This window comes from Hippoglossus stenolepis, chromosome 12, assembly GCF_022539355.2.
Source record: "Hippoglossus stenolepis isolate QCI-W04-F060 chromosome 12, HSTE1.2, whole genome shotgun sequence".
Lineage (NCBI taxonomy): Eukaryota > Metazoa > Chordata > Actinopteri > Pleuronectiformes > Pleuronectidae > Hippoglossus > Hippoglossus stenolepis.
This window is the reverse complement of record NC_061494.1, coordinates 11613786-11631408: the sequence shown is the minus strand read 5'-3', so window position 1 is coordinate 11631408 and position 17623 is coordinate 11613786. Positions and strand designations below refer to the sequence as shown.

At 41.2% G+C, this 17623-nt stretch overlaps 1 protein-coding gene and 1 long non-coding RNA gene across 2 annotated transcripts in view; both read right to left on the bottom strand.

Annotated features, from left to right (window-relative positions):
• Positions 1–1382, bottom strand: part of eys (eyes shut homolog) — a 167308-nt gene extending 165926 nt beyond the window's left edge. Inside the window, exon 1 of the mRNA XM_047342277.1 lies at positions 1305–1382. The gene's annotated coding sequence lies outside the window, so the exon portion shown is untranslated. The remainder of the gene's footprint in view (positions 1–1304) is intronic.
• A 2136-nt stretch (positions 1383–3518) lies between these two features.
• Positions 3519–17623, bottom strand: part of LOC118119357 — a 34370-nt gene continuing 20265 nt past the window's right edge. Inside the window, exon 3 of the long non-coding RNA XR_004698076.2 lies at positions 3519–3957. This is a non-coding gene — a long non-coding RNA (uncharacterized LOC118119357). The remainder of the gene's footprint in view (positions 3958–17623) is intronic.

Sequence of the window (17623 nt, the reverse complement as noted above, 5' to 3'; positions counted from 1 at the left end):
GAGGATATCTAAAAAAAAAAAAAAAACTGTTATCAGATTTCAATTACATTTGGTGGAGGGTTTGGCCCTCAGCCAAGGAACAAGTGATTAGTTTTTAGAGCCAACCTCGATCCAGATCCCAGAGTTTCTTTGAGAAGAATCTAACACAGAGAGATGGAGCATTTCTGAACAATTTTCACCTCTACAGCAACACTTCTACTTCTATAGAAAAAGTGACACGGGTGTTCTTAGCTATATCATTGGATGAAGATTTCGATCGCTTTAATCTCCACAGACCTAAAGCCGATAGCGCCACACTTTCTATTCTCAAAACTGTGAAAACACAAAAGAATCGAGGACTATGTGACCTTGTGGAAGACATTTGCTTTGTGTGTTGAACAGTACAGTACATCCGTCAACCTACATGTACATGAATAAGTCTCTTTTTCATGCGTTTCATGTGTTTGTGCACGTAGTTTCTCTGTAGAGCCCAATTAGATATGGACATATCGGTACAAAAATTGATTTCCTCTGCCCAGGATAAGGTTGTTTTCACCCCTGACTGTTTGTTGGTTCGTAAGCAATATTACGCAAAACTATACTAAACGGGTTACCGCAAGAGTTGGTGGAAAGATATTGTATATGGGACAGGGAAGAAATCCATTAAATCCATAAAATGAAGGTGCAGATCTCTTGGGCATTTTCCAGTTTTTCTCAGGGAATAATTCATGGATCTTGAAGAAAAACACATCAGACATAAGGAGTGTGTGACATTGGGTTGAATTGAAGGGGTCTGTTGGGCCTCGGAGAAGGGGAGTATTGACTTCCATTCCAGTTGATGTCATTTCATGTGTGTAGATGCTGGGTGCTTAATGAGGCCAGTCAGGCCCTTATATCTTCCATACCATCTTCCTGTGTGTCTGTATTGTGACTCGTTGGTGATTGTATGCTATATTTCAAGCCTGCTGTACTTAATGTGGGTGTGAAACGTCTGTTCTTTCAGCCTCTAAAAAGGTGTGAGCAGGTTCAGCGACAGTGCAGGAGTCCACCTGCTGTGGGCCTGAGTGAGGGTGAACCTCAGTGACAGACACACAGTGGACTGAACACCTCTCTCTCTCACTCTGCATTAACCAGCAGCTTAGCGCTACATTCAGCCGTCTTCTGCCCCCCCACACCGCACAAGGCCCCGGATTTACTAAATGGACGCGTAATCTGACTAGTGAGGGCGCACACATGGCCCATCTGCTGCGCAAAGCGCGGCTACAACTGCGCAGTGTCAGGACGAGCCCACGTCGTGCGTGTGTGCGGGTCGGGTGCATGCTCACCATAAAGCTGTATAGGTGATCCGCTCTGGCACCGCGACGCGTAATGGCGCGTTTGGAGTGGAGATGCGTCCCTCACGCTGCCCGGGGAGTGTGACAGCTGAGCCGTGTGCGCGCGCACACACGGGAGGAGACGTGATGCTAAGGAAGCGTGATCAGGGGGCTGGAGGCGTGCCCGCCCGCAGAGGAGAGGACCCTGTGGGGCAGGGCAGGGCGGGGATAGTGCCTGCCTGATTGATTATTTAATTAGCCTTAACTAAATATTCATTAGCCCAGCAGAGTCATTATCCCGTGTAAACAACGAGAGCTCTCTCTCAGTAAATGAAAATGATTTTATGGAGGCTACCTGTGGGCTGAAGAGAATTAAAAACTAAATTGACTGGACTGTCTAATCACCATAATTGGACCATAGCAGATCCTGATTTGGGAGAACAAAAATAAATGATTTAAAAGTAAGACTCCAAAACAATTTGTGCAGTGAATGGAAGCTATTTGATGCATTGCCTATGAAATACATGTACATTACTGTAATACTTTGTGTTACGTAAGAAAACACGGCCCCTTTGACCCTGCCTGACCTTGCTGAACATAACACTTTGTCATGCATGAGCCGTTTCAATGACTTACACTTTGATCACCGATGCAGGCATTTTGAAACTTGAGCCCTGCACTGGATTAAAGGAAAGTTCAACATGCTCAGAAGCTGCCTTCATTTGATTTATTGATGAACATTAGATGAGGGGATTAATGTGGCGCACATGTCTGAACCAGGGCTGGATGTGAAGATGGGCGTCTTGACTGCTCCCCTAAAGTGAAGTCAAGGTGCCTCAATCCCCACCTGGTGGCTGACTGCAGTATAAGTCATTAATCCCTCCTCCTCCATTTTCATGTATGGGACATGGGTACTACTCACCACTACGCCGATGGAGGGGTGGATGAAGTGTTTGAGTCCTCTAAACTAAAGTTTTCACGGGTAAACAGCGTTGCAGCCGAATCCAATACAATTGAAGTAAGTGGGGATCGATTCTTCAAATGTAAAAAAAAACTACAGAATAAAAACATAACATGCCACCAAGTGTCTGTAAGCCCCAAAATTCAAATTCCACTCTGAACAGCGCCATTTACATTGTGTTTTTAGCCTCAATATCCGCTGTTATTTTCCTCTGGAACCACGTTCAAGGTCACACGCACACACCCGAAACATCGCACACAAACTCTTGCCCGAGGGTAAGCGCGGGGTGCATGGCAGAATAAGCACTTGGATGACACCACAGGAGCAGTATGGAGGCATTTAATGTCTTTTTTCTGTTGTTTTTTAACTTTTGAAGAAGTGGTGCCCAGTTACTTCAAACGTATTGTATTTGGCTGCAACATTGTTTACCCCCGAAACTCCAGAAGTGTTATGTGGACTCAGACACTTCACCCAACCCTCCATCGGCACAGTGGGGGGCAGATCATGAGATCATTTTCTTTTTTCGGTGAACTATCCCTTTAAAAAGTCAAAGTACGGGTCAAATTATTTTTCATAAAGATGATTTGTCTTTTAAGGTTGTTGTCATCACACTGACATACAGTATGTTAAAGTGTGTTTTGTTTGTTTGTAATTTGATGCTATAAAAACACTAAGCCAAACATAATGATAGACAGCTGGCACCGAATCGTGATTGGTCGAGCTTGTGCATCGGCGGGACCTGCTACTGTGGCTACATCCCTTGATCGCTACCGAGCAGACTCTGGCTTCAAGTTCGCAGGATGGCTCGTATCTGCGATATTTTGGCTTCATCTCTGGATAGTGGGAGGAAGCGGAGACTGGTTGTTCCTCTAAATATACAATCTAGGTCTGGATGGTGAAACCACAGTCAGCAGATGGTTTGCGTAGGTTTGGCATGATAAAGATTTGGAGACAGAGAGGAAAAGAGCAAGTCTGTTCAAAAGTAACCAAATCTGCCTACTGACACTTTGTGAAGCTCACTTGACACGCTCTATCTCACTTGTATAATCTTTGGGAAAATCAAACAAAAATGACTGTGCAAATATTGGCAAGAAAGCTGAAAGGCATATTTCCAAAGATTTTGAACTTATACTTTATAATTGCCCTCTGAACCAAGTTTGGCACCAATTCACAGTTGATTTCTTTTTTAACATCCTCTTTACACACACACACACACACACACACACACACACACACACACACACACACACACACACACACACACACACACACACACGCACACACACGACAATGTTTTTACTCCTTGTGTGTTATTGTTTTTGCAGTGACCCACTGTACAGCTTCATTCACACCAGGGAGCTCCACTGCCATCAGTCCTGCAGGCTGCACCAGCGGTTACAGAGACACAGTGTAAGTAAGGGGTCAAGTGCCTTGCTCCAAAGCAATCCGGCAGCAGTTGCAGAGGGAGAGGAGATGGTTGGACATTTACATTCGCAGACCAGATTCTCTCCGGCCGGCTGGTGAGCCAACCTGACGATGGTGCATTCATAAGCCTGGTGATGGACCGCTACCACCGTCCGTTCAGGAACGCTACCAGTGTCCCTGACAGAGTCGGTCAGGGGAACATCTTCCATCTTAATTTGCAGTCGCATCAAGGGTTCACTGACATCATCCATGAAGACGAAACAGCTGTAGAGAAGGCAACTGGAAATGTGAAGTGGAAAAAGGGCAATTACAAGAGATTTTGCATTTTTAATAATAAAAAAAAAGAAAAACAACAACACATAAGCACACATAATTAGTCGAATTTGTTTTATTAATAATCCCAAATAATCAGGGTTTAGAAACCCACCTGAATTCTGTTTTAAACATTTTCCCATCTCATTCACCACAACAAAATGGATTTTTATGGGCTCATGTCTGAATCACTGACATGATTCCCTGACCCACTTTTAAGCCTCACCAGTTGAGAAACACACAGCGAGATGACAGATGTTTTTCTAAAGGTCACTGGCTTCTGTTACACCTTACTTCTTTTTTATTTTATTCTTTGTTCACAGTAGGATTCACAACATATTTCATTTTTTTACCAGTCAACTTTCCTCCGTGGTTTATGCTCTATATACTGAGTCTTCCCACAATAAGCTCCCTGTCGACAAGAAGCTCCGCAAATAAAGGTCCTGCCCGTAGTCGGTTTCAAGTAATTTCTGGATCAATTTTAAGATGACTGCTTATCAAAATACATCAGAATGAAGCACCTGCCTGACCTTAAGACTTGACATATTCTATCTCCCATGCTTATCCCGGTGAAAGACATTTAAGCTCTCGAATTTGGTTTGCTTCCCCACTGTGACTAGATTAACGAGCTGCCCTTTTGCTTGTAGCGTCGGCCATATTTCCTGCAGCTTTAGGTATCTTCATTAGATGTAGAAATATTGACCTTCTGCGCTTTTTATGAGAATATATATCGGAGAAAAGCAAGCATTTATCTATATAGCGCTGCAAACTATCCCCATCATTCCATATCTCTCCTGCGCGGTACCAAGGCCACGGCCGGTATACTTTGTAGTACACTTTGAGGTCTTATGTGAGGAGTTTGTTTTACCTCTGATCCCCACTCTTTCTATCAGCACTCCCAAATGAATATAACAAATATAGAATATATATAACGATAAATGCCCTTTTCATACAAACAATGCAGTAAAGGTAAGCAATAAAAAGCAATGCAACCCAACTCCATCCAGGCACAACGCAAGACAGTACTAACTGGAACTGAGGTAATGCTATAGCAATTCTCATAAATAAATATATAAATGTATAATAAAAAAAGATGTAAAATATTAAACAAGAAGTGGAAAAATAAAGATAAAATAAAAATAAACTTAAAGAGGAGTAAAACCTGTATAAAATTGTGGGTATTAAATAAAAAAGTAAGTTAATAATTGGATAAATAAAAAAGTATAAAAGGATGATTATGTTAAACAGTCTAAGATATTAAATTGCGAGATAGATATATAGAATAAGTGAAATTTCATGGAAAGCCTCACTAAAGAGGTCAATCTCCAGTTTACCTTGAATATGAAGCCAATGAAGTGTGTAAATGTGAAAGATGTGAAAAAATAATAAAGCCATGAGCACAGTGTGACTGCATTAGTCACTCTGCATTACCGCTCTCTTTAAAAATCTAATGGAAGAAGAAATTAAAGAACAATTAGTGACACATACGCTGACAATATTCTAATATTTTGTCATCTACACCGAGAAAATAGGTTTTATCGTAAAGCCAGAAAATGTGTGCATGCGGTGCTAAACAACCGAAGGACTGCGGTGGAATTTATTTCACTCAAATTGACTTAAAGTGTTGGAAACTATTAACTCATGACATTTTAATTGCATCGAACGACAGCCGACAAAAATTGATAAGCAGTCATTTCTGGTACTTTCTTACGCCTCGCTGTGGGTTGGGGAGTGTGCAGGCCTGAAACGCTTCACTACAGTGTGTGCTGACTCAGCGACTTGTTAATCAAGCGCACTCTTATGCACACACAGTCAGCTGCACGGAGCCCGCTGAGAAATCCTCACATCCCTGTTGAATATACAGTAGATATAATTAGATTGTTGCACAGGATCTTGCCGGCAGAACTATGAACACTGGTGCACGGTGTATGTTCAGTGTGCAGTCTACAACAAAAGCGCTGGAGTGTAAAGAACATAAATCTGACAATCTGGGGGTCTCACATGTATTCCTATGTTTGTTATGCAAGTGGCTGAAAATGTTTTTCAATTTATTTACATGCGTCAGACGATATTTTCTCTGGAGATGTTTTCAGCCGTTAACTCTAACAAGCGGTGGGACTGGAGAAACATACACTGGCTGTCGACATTTTCAGAACTTCCAACTCTGAATGTCAAATATGAAAACAGGGCCGGAAAAGTGAAAATAATGAATACAGCCAGGCATTGCTAAAATGTCACAGGAAAACACCCATGAATTAATTACTGATTCAGAGGCCAAATGCCATGTCTTAATTGTCAAAAAAAGCAACTTAAATGTTTAAAGCGACTAAATATATTATTATATATTCCATAAGATTTTCCTGAGAGAAGTAAAGAATAACATTTAGACGTTGCTGCACTCATTCTGCTGCGTGCAGCAGTGCTCTGGGGTAAACGCTGCTGTACTGCATGTGGCGTACACCCATTTAATGCTTCTGCAATATATTATCCTGCAGTTCCCCCCAAACTGACCTACAAAGAGCATATTCCCATCAGGTTTGGGGGACGGAAACATGTAGAAAATGAGTAATTGTTGCAAATAGGGGGGGAATGGGTTTATGTTTACACAGTTCAAAAATCCTAATGGCAACACAGCAAACACATATAATCACAGAGATGGGAAAGGTTGCCTTGAGCGTCACTTGGGTTTGTAAATAGGACAAGACCTCTGTGCACTGCATCCTATATAACTGGATGATATCCATAATAAACGGCAATTGCGTCAGAATTGTCGCCCGTGTATAATAATCTTTGCACATTTCAGATTTTCCACATCCCTTTAATGGTAATCCATCACAGTTGTATTTGGAAACATGAAAGTGATCACAGATTGTGCTGTGCTGCTTGACTGATTACTCTGGGCTGAGTTGATAGAGTAGGGAGGGCGCTCGAAACAAGGACACTGCCATCTCTCTTTCTTTACCCCCGGGATTTAAATATTAAACATAAAGGATGGCAGATTATTATCCCTGTCACCTTGCCTTAAGCAATGATATTCTGTTTCAACGGTACCTGCTGTGTCACATATTAGTGCCATTTCAGGTGCTCCGGATGCTGGAATGTTTATGAGACGAGTGAATTAAGGGACAAAACATATCTCCATGGAGAAAGGGTTTCTCCGGTCACATAATCACTGGTTACAGTTTGAGGTATGTCTTAGTTGAGTGTGTTTAAATTAATACAATATTCAACAAGGAATATTGCATCTTTCATGCAGCTTAAAGACATTTAACTAGTGTTAGGGTTATTGTGAGGATTATTGTTATTGTTTCATTGCCCAGCCCCATTCTACAGTGAAAATATCTTGGGGCCCATTATTTGTATCTCTAGTGCTGTCAGTCCTTGCTTCTTTTAAATTGTTTCTTGATGTCGTGTTACATTTAGACAGGCCAATGCAGACAATACAGCAATATGATAGACTCAAGACTTAATACACCAGAGGCTCCAAGCTATGGAAGGTACAGTATGTATAACAACAAAGAAATAAAGCACCTTCTTAGCACTGATGCCAAACCTCCTTTTGTCAGCCAACATTAAATATGAACACCACATTTCTGCCGTGTAATTAAGGCCTTCAACTGAAGTCTGTAAAAAAGCATTTGTCTGCCTTCTGTTTGATTTTAAAGGTTTTCATCTGACGGAGGGAAATCAAGCCGTTGAAACACTATAACAAATGATGTTTCTGACTAACCACAGCTCCGCCACAGGAGCCTGGAGAAGGTGACAATAGAATCAATGCTCTGAAGTCAATCTACTAAGAGCCAGCAAAACTTGCTAGTGAGCACTGGGAATACAGAGCAAATATCGTGGTCTGCACAGTGTGGGGAAGTTTACAGCATTTACACAAATCTGGATTCTGCACAGTTCTACAGAATCAGTCTGTCAGACAAGCTGCAGATGAACAGCATCGAGCATTTCATCTTTAAAAGCAACATTTCCTCCACATCTTAACTCTTGCAATTTTTTTGGGGGCACATCATCGAAGTACATTTCCACCAGGAAGAGCTCAAACCATCTTATTTTTAACAGCCCGTTGCCATGACAACATTATCAAAATCCTGCTGCTGCCATCGTTCTGCATTACAGCAGAGACACACCAGGGCTTATTTAATCCACTCAGCGTTTACATTCAACATATTTCTTTATACCGAATAACGAATATTTACAGCGACGCACAATATTGTCAAGCTCACAGCTGCACTCAGGGAGAATGAAATGTTTCCTCCGAGTTGTTTTTTTTATGTGTTTGAGACCAGAAGTGTACCCGTAAAGCAGCTTTGAGTCTAGAGCTGTTTTTAAAAAGAAAAAAACTGGGTTATCTTAAGTTCCACAATAGGATAGGGGGAGATATAGTTAGATACTCCACTGCTCTGACTGTAAATAGACTAAGATATGTAATGTTCTTCACCACTTCAGCAAAAACTTGTTTTCACAAACTTTATTCAGCGAGCCGGCTGATTTTACGCTAGTTTAAGGGAAGCCACGGCGTCAGAGGCATCATATTAGAAGTATCAAACTTTGTTGTGTCCTAAGAGAGCTATGTGAAATCCTCAAAGCTGGCAAAAATAAAAAATCATCACAGAAAGCACTAGACGTATGAGTTACTGAGCTCTGCACTCACATGAAAGCCTCCGTCCATGCTGAGGAAATCAGTGAAGTAAAAATGTCACTACCTGTCTATACTGGTGTGTTGGTTGGCAGCATCCTCAAAGTCTCTCCACGGCTTCATCCACCCAGTCGTTTGGATCCAAGCTTCATGACACACACACACAGAGAAGATACTGTACCCTAGTTTCCTTGACACACTGTCTTATCTGACAAGACCTACCCAGGAATGAGAGTACACTGCAGGAGGAAGCCTATGAGTAAAAGGAAATAAAAACAATATAAATAATAAAAAGATGAGCAGTGGCTGGAGTGTAATTTATCATGAATGCGGGATGGAAAATAAGCCCATTGCTCCACTGCCATCCATTGTGAACTCAAGTTATCTAGATACACCTTTAGCTTCTCATTTTGCAATTAAAATAAATCTTCTTTTTTTTACGTAATTTTCTGGTTTATAATTGTACAAAATAATTAAATATATACCTTACTATTGCTTATGAGCTTCTTCTACTTTTAATTCCAATGACAAATCTGAGCAAAACAATTTTATTTTGGCTTCTTTTTTCCCCATGTTGGCAGCAGCTTTAGCTTTGCAGCTAAAACATTTCTGTAATGAAATTCAATGCAACAAAAAGAGACATGCCAGCAGTCACCCATAACCCTGAACCTGCTCTGGGACTGAATTTACATTGGAACAGTAGCTTTATCCTCTGTTGCTTTAGGGGCAGTTCCCCCTGCCTCCCTTGCTCTGACACATTTCCCTCTGCATTGCACTCTAACTCATACAAGCAAGCCCGGAATTGATTTGCCTGCCAAAATACCACAAAATGTGTAGTCATTCATAACCTGCACATTGTTATCATAGGATGCATTTTTCCCCCCTTTTTTTCTTGATGTTGGTCATGCCAACATTGTTTTTTCAACTTTAATGAGTAATATTTTGCTGTACGTGATGCTCTGAAGATATTTATTCAGCTGTGGAGTCGTTCAGGTATGCACAACTGACCATTTCACGGCCATCTGAAGAGAACTTGAATGGGGCTGGAGATTTGGGAGGAAGAGCATGTGCTTACGCAGCTTACGCACTTGAGGTCGGTCATAAGAGTCCACTCAAGGTGAGAAACGGGGAAACGTAGTGAGACTCTGTTGCCATGTTATTGGTTGATGATTATATGAAAACGACACTTCACACCCTTTGTTTGGTCCAGACCTTTGGGTGAAAGGTGTCTCTCATGCTCGGATCATAGTCCAAACCAAAAGACATGATCTCAGTCCGGAAAAAGCTGAACCATGGTTCAGTTGCAGTGTGAAAACACTTATAGTTCGGACTTTCGGACTGATTGCAGGAAGTTGAGACAGCATTATACAATAGTAGTAGATTGCTTGCTCGAATGCTTGCAGTCTTCGCCTCCGACGATAGAATGCTTGAACGACACAGATGTTCATTTCGCGCATTCAAACTAGTGTTGAAAACTGCGCTGGAGGTTGGTGATACTGGTACGTATAACAATGATATTACAGTGGCAACAAAATTAACTGCGGCAACGAAATGAACCGCGGCAACGAAATTAACCACTTCATTCATTTTCTCCAATCAAACAGAAAAATCAATACCCAAACCACTTTAAAACAATCAATGTCAAGCATAGGCAGAGGCTCATGCAGGCGATGACGACAGGATGTACGCTTGTGATATAGATTCTTGAGTGCGCTCCCTATATTACAATGTAAAACCAAATGAAATGTAAACAATATTAACAAAGACGTCAACATTGATTTAGACCTTGGTCGAGACTTTGAAGTGTGAAAAGGCCCTTGGGCTGTATGGATTGTAAACATTAGATTGAGAGGGTTTTCAGATTGGTGTTTGAAGAATTGTTGGGTTCTGTCAGTGATTTAAAACGCAAATAGAACAATTAATGTTTTTATACAGTTGATGAAACCTTTGCTTCAAGAGAGCCAACGGTTACCAATTAAAATCTTCAGCATTTCACCCCCGAGTTGTTGTCAAACTCGGAATACGGAAAATACAACCATGGTACATGAAAAATCATTATCTGCAATGTTAGCTGCTTTTGTCTTGAAACGCAGACCTGCACAGAAATCCCACTTTGTGCACTGAACTTGTCCATAACATCTCTCCTCAGATGTATTGAACAAAACTAAATGAAGTCCACCTTTGAAGTGTTATATATATTTAATGCCACCCATAAGCAATTATCCCTGACACATTTATCCTGACCTGCACATCTAATATACCAATTCATGTTCAGATTCCCTCATGAATATTAATTCACGTAACCCATTAGTGTAGAGCTTTCAGATAGCCTTGAGTTGATGATCTCTCTCTCTCTCTCTCTCTCTCTCTCTGATGAAATAGATTTTCTTTCCTGCCTTTCTATTAAAAGAGAGAGAGACAGAAAAAAAACAATAATTGAAGCCAAGTTGTAGCCGTAGGATCGGGGGAGAAGGATCAAGCACATCCTCCTTTTGACCTAGATATCAGTCGACCTGGCCTCCCTCCAACTGAATCATTACATCTGTGGTGTGATCCGAACCAAACGCCACCACTGTCCATTACCCACAGGTGTCTTCAAGTCGCTTGTGAGACTTCGCTCAGTCTGGCTGTAATTCCCTTGATATATTATGGGATGGTAATTGGATAGGGAGTAGCCATGACTCAGAGTGGCCGGTACATGAATCAAGTTGGACAGAGCATATCTTTGAACCCGATGACACCTGAGAGGTCGGCGCTCTTGGAGTCCGTAAGCATGGTTTTTCTTTTTGACGGGCAAGCATGGCACTAAAATTTTACAGTGATGCTATCATGACAGCTGCTTTGATTTTCTGTGCAGCAATCTCACTCTACTGTTGGGTCGGGAAATAACCCGTTCCCAAAATGTGTTCACAATTAAAGAGGGACAGAGAGAAAGAGAGAGGGAGAGAGGGGTCAAACATTTACTGATATTTAGAAAGGAAAGTCATTGTTTTCATACTTGACTCCAAAGGCTGCTGTTTGTTAATCAGTAATCTTGAGGTGTAACTTTTATTACGTTTTTATTACAGAGCTAGACTCGGCTGTTGGCTTTAGCTTCATATCATAGGTAGGATCGGTAAATTGTCTCTGAAACACTTTATATATATATTTTTTGAAATCCTCTTCACATCCTGATAGCAATCAATAAAGAAAGTCATCTGACAAAAAAAAAAAAAAAAGGCCGGTGTCTGTGGCCCTTAATAAAACACGACCGACCTGATGAAAAGACGATTGGCTTGAAGTTAGCGAGCGAGTCACAGAAAAGTCGTCTCCTGGCAGTTGTCAGGCAGTTTGTGTTCATGTGATTTGGGGGCGTAGCTTTGACAGTAGTACAGATAGGAGGGGGTGGGATGCAGGGGGGATGGCGGCATTGACAAGTTATCAGAGGTTTATTTGGGATCATTTTGGTTTAAAGGGGATGGTAAATCCCTCTATAAATTACCTACTGGTCCTAATGTTCTCCTTAGGACCCTGGAGAAGCGAGACCCTCTTTAACTTATTGCTTATGAACATGTTTAAAGGACACACTGTGAGTACAAGTATGCTATAAATCTGTCCACATGACCCTACTTGTAATTTAGCTGTACAGTAACTAGGATTTCGTATTTTGTATACGTTGTTCATTCACAGAAATAACCTTGTGAAAAACTGTATCTGAGATGCACTGCATAGTCCCCGGCTGTATCTGGTTTCTAGCCTTTGGTTATTCAACCAGGTGCTTGGACTGGATCAATTGTGCCTTTGTGCGGCATGAGAGGCCGTCCACCTTGGAGGTTCCCTTAGTCAGCAGACTTTGTGCCTTAGATGTAATATCCTGTTTCTATACTGAGCACTGCAGGTTATTTGTTATATTTCCCCTGGCACTTCATACAATATGTTGTTCAGATGAAGCTGCTGTCTGTGCGGCAAAAGAACGGTTTGCTTACTTTGAATATCCTGGCAAAATATTGCATGAAATTAAAGGCCAGTGGTTCAGGGATTATGATGATATATCTTTATTTGTATGCATAATGAGTGTTAAATGCTCTTTCTAATTCGTCTTAACCTTGTGCAGCACTGGGGGTGTTGTGGGTATTCTATACATCACTGTGCATGGCATATTTCTGTCTTTATATAACCAATGAGCATCCAAGGCAAGCATGATAAAAGAAAATAAATGTATACCCTTCTCCTGTACGGCCGGTAATTTCTACTATAATGTGCAAGGTAGTGCAATTCCCAGAAGACGTACATCATCAAAGGCACGAGCCAACTGTGCATCTGAAAAGTGAATTATTCAATGCGTGTTGTGATTTCCATATGCAGCACAATATGCATAATGCTATCAATAGTAATATCAATAACATGGTTCAACTAGTTTGTATGCCCTTGGGGCTTAATACTGTTAATCAAGAGCCATGCATCTCAATGTCAATATCATACCCCACTCAGTAACCAGTCCAGAGCTGTGGGGATAGAACACATTATGACATTGTAATGTTTTTTGAAATGCCGTCATTTTGACCCATTTACCCATCAGACCTTATTTGCACAGACAGCCACATTCTCTGCATCTGTGCTCGGAGGGGGAGATTTAGCCCGCTCATTGCATAATCACTCCTTTCCCTCTGCCTCGCTATACTTAGCAAAGCAGCCTGACATGCCTCACCAGCGAGGCCCACAGACACCTCCATCCTCGTGGTTTTCCAAGGACTTTACGCTTTGATGTGCGCAGACCTGGCATTGTGAACGTCGGGAAGGTGTGCCTTGCATGCAAATCCAAACAGACGCAATTATTTGTACAGGAAAAGCAAGAGCGTTACTCAGGATCCTTTGTCCATGTCGCCCGTGTTGAAGGTTACTTTCTGAATCTGGCTGTGTTCCGGATGCGCTTGTGTTTTCATTAACTGCAATAAAATCATGTTTTCAACAGATTGTGTTCTCCACCCTACACAGTTTTGTTTACCATCATATGTATTCTCTTGCCGTTACTTTTAGGCTGTTCCCTTGGCAAAACACTGTCTGGCGGATTAATGGATGGGTATTTATACAGTAAATGATTAAAATCACATTTTGTTTTATATGATGCCAGAATATCATACATGCATCTATGTTGGATACAAAGGAATTATAATTAGAATCAATTGTTATGAAATATAAATGTATGGCATTAGAGCTGACTGGAATACAGTCAAAAATCTTTCATTGGGGAGGACAAATTATTTCAGTTTTATATTACAAATGCCTTATTTGTGCATCAATGTATAAATATTTGTATTATATATCTACAAATATGACACTTCTCTTTACAGAGCTACTGTATAAAGACTGCCAGGGCACGGATTGCTCCCCAGCACACCACCAGAAACATGTAACACATGCATGCAAAATTAATTCAGCCACTTTATTCCCACTAAATTGCAGATTGCAGCAATAATGATATCATGTACAGTAACATTCCACAAGCTGCGGGCAGAGTTTCCTGACAACCTCGTAAATCAGAGGCTGAATAATAATCATCATGCTCTGTCTCAAACCAAAACCAAAGTGTCAAAACACATCACAGATAGACAAATACCCTGTGGCAGCATTATTATTTATTTAATAATTCATTTTGCATGCTATCTGCAGAATTTTTTTCTTTTTTCAAATAATTACATATGAATTCTAGACATAATAATTGTTATCAAAGCAAATTAACTCACAACAGATCAAATATAATGAAAGGGCGCTTGAATAATAAAAGACCAAATTGATGGAGCATCAAAAATTTAGGTTTAATATAACTTGTTCTGTTTAGTAATTATCTTCAGTGAACGTTCTTCTTATGTACCCTTTGATTTGAAAAATATTCTTTTCAATGCAAGTCCTGCGATTGTGCATTTAATCCCTCTCGAAAAAACACTTCTCGAAAAAAAGCTGCGGATCAATCGACAATTGCTTTAAATTAGGTATGAATGGACTGGGAGCAATTGAGCGAGCACAATCATGTGTTGCAGTGAGCTGGCATCGCTCCAACAGAAGACTTGCAAACACACTGGTGAGCTGGCTTTGTCAATTACGGATGCAGCAACAATGCCGGCGCCTTGACGTGCATCCCAAGTACCCCTCTCGGACTACTCAGGTTTAACTTTATGCACAATCTGTCTTGGCTGGACTCCGGCAGGTGGAGTGGGAGGTCGGGGAGGTACTGTCAGAGATAAGTTCTCAATGGGATACACAGTTTTCGTGTAAAGTAATTTATAGCGCCCCTGAAAGCTGAGAAATGCTCCCCTGAACCATCACATTCTCTGCACTTTTTTTCCCCTGGCAATAATGTTAGCAATCGTTATGGTGTACCAACAACAGTGCTGTTAAAGTCTGACCCTGAATTATAGCCCCTTTAGTGAGGGAAGTTCAAGTGTTATCTGGAAGTCACAAGGTGGGGAAAGGTTCATGGAATTGCGTCTTAATATTATCTTTATTGGTTACGAGACAGATTGGCGAGGCGGGGGTCCTCCTCAGTAGATGCTAGCTTTAGGAAACGTGCACTCAACTAAGCCTGTACCAGCTTTCAAAGGTTGAGATGCAGGTAGCCTTTGCAACCTGGTACCCAACCTTTACATCCAATCAAACCGCTCCCTTACATTTAAGCTTTTAAAGGTCAAGCTGTGTGCAAGAGAAAGGCTGCTGGCTGTAAAATTGGCACCATGATTAAGATGATTGATTATAGTGAAAATGTTATTGACATCACCTTTAATAATGTTGCTTATTTAGCTAAATGCACTACACCGGAGCACATTACTTATTGCAAAGAGGAAGCTCGTCTCCGTTTTGTCAGGGCCAAGTTCTAATGGCTGTTTCGCTCCTGTCAGATCACAGTGATTCAACCATGAGGGTGCGTTTTGAAAGCATTTGAACCCTCCACGCCGATGACAGAATGAGCACTCAGACACAGCCACCATCTTATGAAATGCACAGACTGCCTACTCCCACTCGCTCTGCAGAAAATACCCTCCTATCCCATGCTGCCAGTTTGAACTGCTCCCATTGGGCTTCTGTCTTTGCCACACAGAGTGGACAACAAATAGACACTGAGCCTGGGCCCCCGCCTCAGGCCATCCGGCTACTAAACCCAACACGACAGCAACAAAAAACCCAAGCATCTAATGTAGAAACAGCTTTGCCTGCCTATCAGGAGCAGCAGAATAACTGTTCTTACTCTTGTGACTGATGCCTTTGTATGAATGTAGTCCAGCTGATGTGAAACCCCTCTGCCCCAAAACAGCTGCATTACGCTAATTTACAGTACCATTAACAGAACTGGATTCAATGAACCGATCACTTACTAAACTGAGTTAATGGCTTAAGATTGGAAGAAGTCCAGAGATGCTAAATGAAGTGTTAATTAAATGACGCGTGAACATGAGGAATCAAGAGCTTCATCTCACCTTCTCTTCACCGTAGCCGAGTACATACACTGAGTAAACTGAAGTGGAAATACAGCCCGTCTCTGGATGTAGGGTACAGCTGCTGCTGCTTCATAACAAAACCCTTTGACAGATTGGTGATGTAGTGTAGCTCTTGGTACAGGAATACTTTCTTTGTGTTCTGCTGCCAAATGTATGTTTGTCACATACTTGCTAACAGCTTTAGCGACACTAGCGGCATGGCTCCAGGAATGTCTGTGTGTGCGACCGGGTCATCAATTTGACCTAGCATGAAATATCACAAATATCACTATCTGAATGGTGATCCCCTGACTTTACCTGCAGCACCACTATGAAGTTTTCCGTTTTAGTTTTTTGCCTTAATAGCCACATGGGATTGGCAAAATATTTTGTACAGATATCTATGGAGCGCAGAGGATGAATCCCAATCCCTGACATTACTCTTATATTTCATCCAGTGCCACCAGAGTTTTTACTTTAATCCTCTCAAGGATCTTTACATCACCAACATTATTAGGCACCAAATTCTGAGAGATTGCTGGTTCCTAGATGATAAACCCTTTGATTTATACACTTGTGGTTTGTTGGTTCGTTCCCTCTAATGAATGAATAAATTAACTCTGGTGATCCCCTGAATTTACATCTATTTCCATAATCAGGTCAAAAATGTAATTTATCCTTAAGTGCTCTGGTGGCTGAACTGTCATAGTGCATGACACATAACTGCAGGGTTCATGCTTGGATCCTGACTATGGACCTCCCTGGTTTCCTGTCTGCCACTTTGTAATTTATGATATTAAATATATAAATAACCCAAAGTTTTTATTAATTTAAAAATAATTTGAAAGAATAAATGCAAAATCATTCTCATGAGCCTCTAGCCACAGTATTTTGTGTTGTATGCTGATGATCAAATGTTAGCATGCTAACGTGCTTTACTCAGACGGTGAACAGATTATATCATCATCCATTTTATTCTTTTATAAGGGAATATTAGCATTGCAATTATGGGAAAAATACATAGAAGTCTTTGCTTGTTTGTTATCCCCCGTCAAAATCACAAACTGTATATAAGGATGGGCCACCATGACTGCTTAAGCCAAAGTGTTTTTATTGCCCCCTTGTGGCTTTATGTAACAAATTCTGCCTCCTCCATGTTAGTGGATAGGACATGACCCAAACTAAAAAGTCAAAGTAGGTAAAAAAAGGATTCTCACCAATATCTGGCATTGAAGGTGTTTTTTAATCACACTGATGTATGTTCATCTGTTGATCTTGGTATTTGCCATAAAACAGGGCCAAACATCATGAATGACGTCTAAGACTGACTCGCAATTGGATGGGCGGGTGTTTCGGCATTCACCCCCCATTCACTACTATGCAGGCTCCTAATGATGTCTTCGGCTCAAGATGGCAGTGTTTGTATGAGGGATATTTTGGCTTCATTTGTGGACAGTGGGAGTAAGTGGAGACATGTCGTCCATCTTTATCTAACCTAGAGTCTTTGACCAAAACTTTCCCTTTACCCTGGTATTTCCCT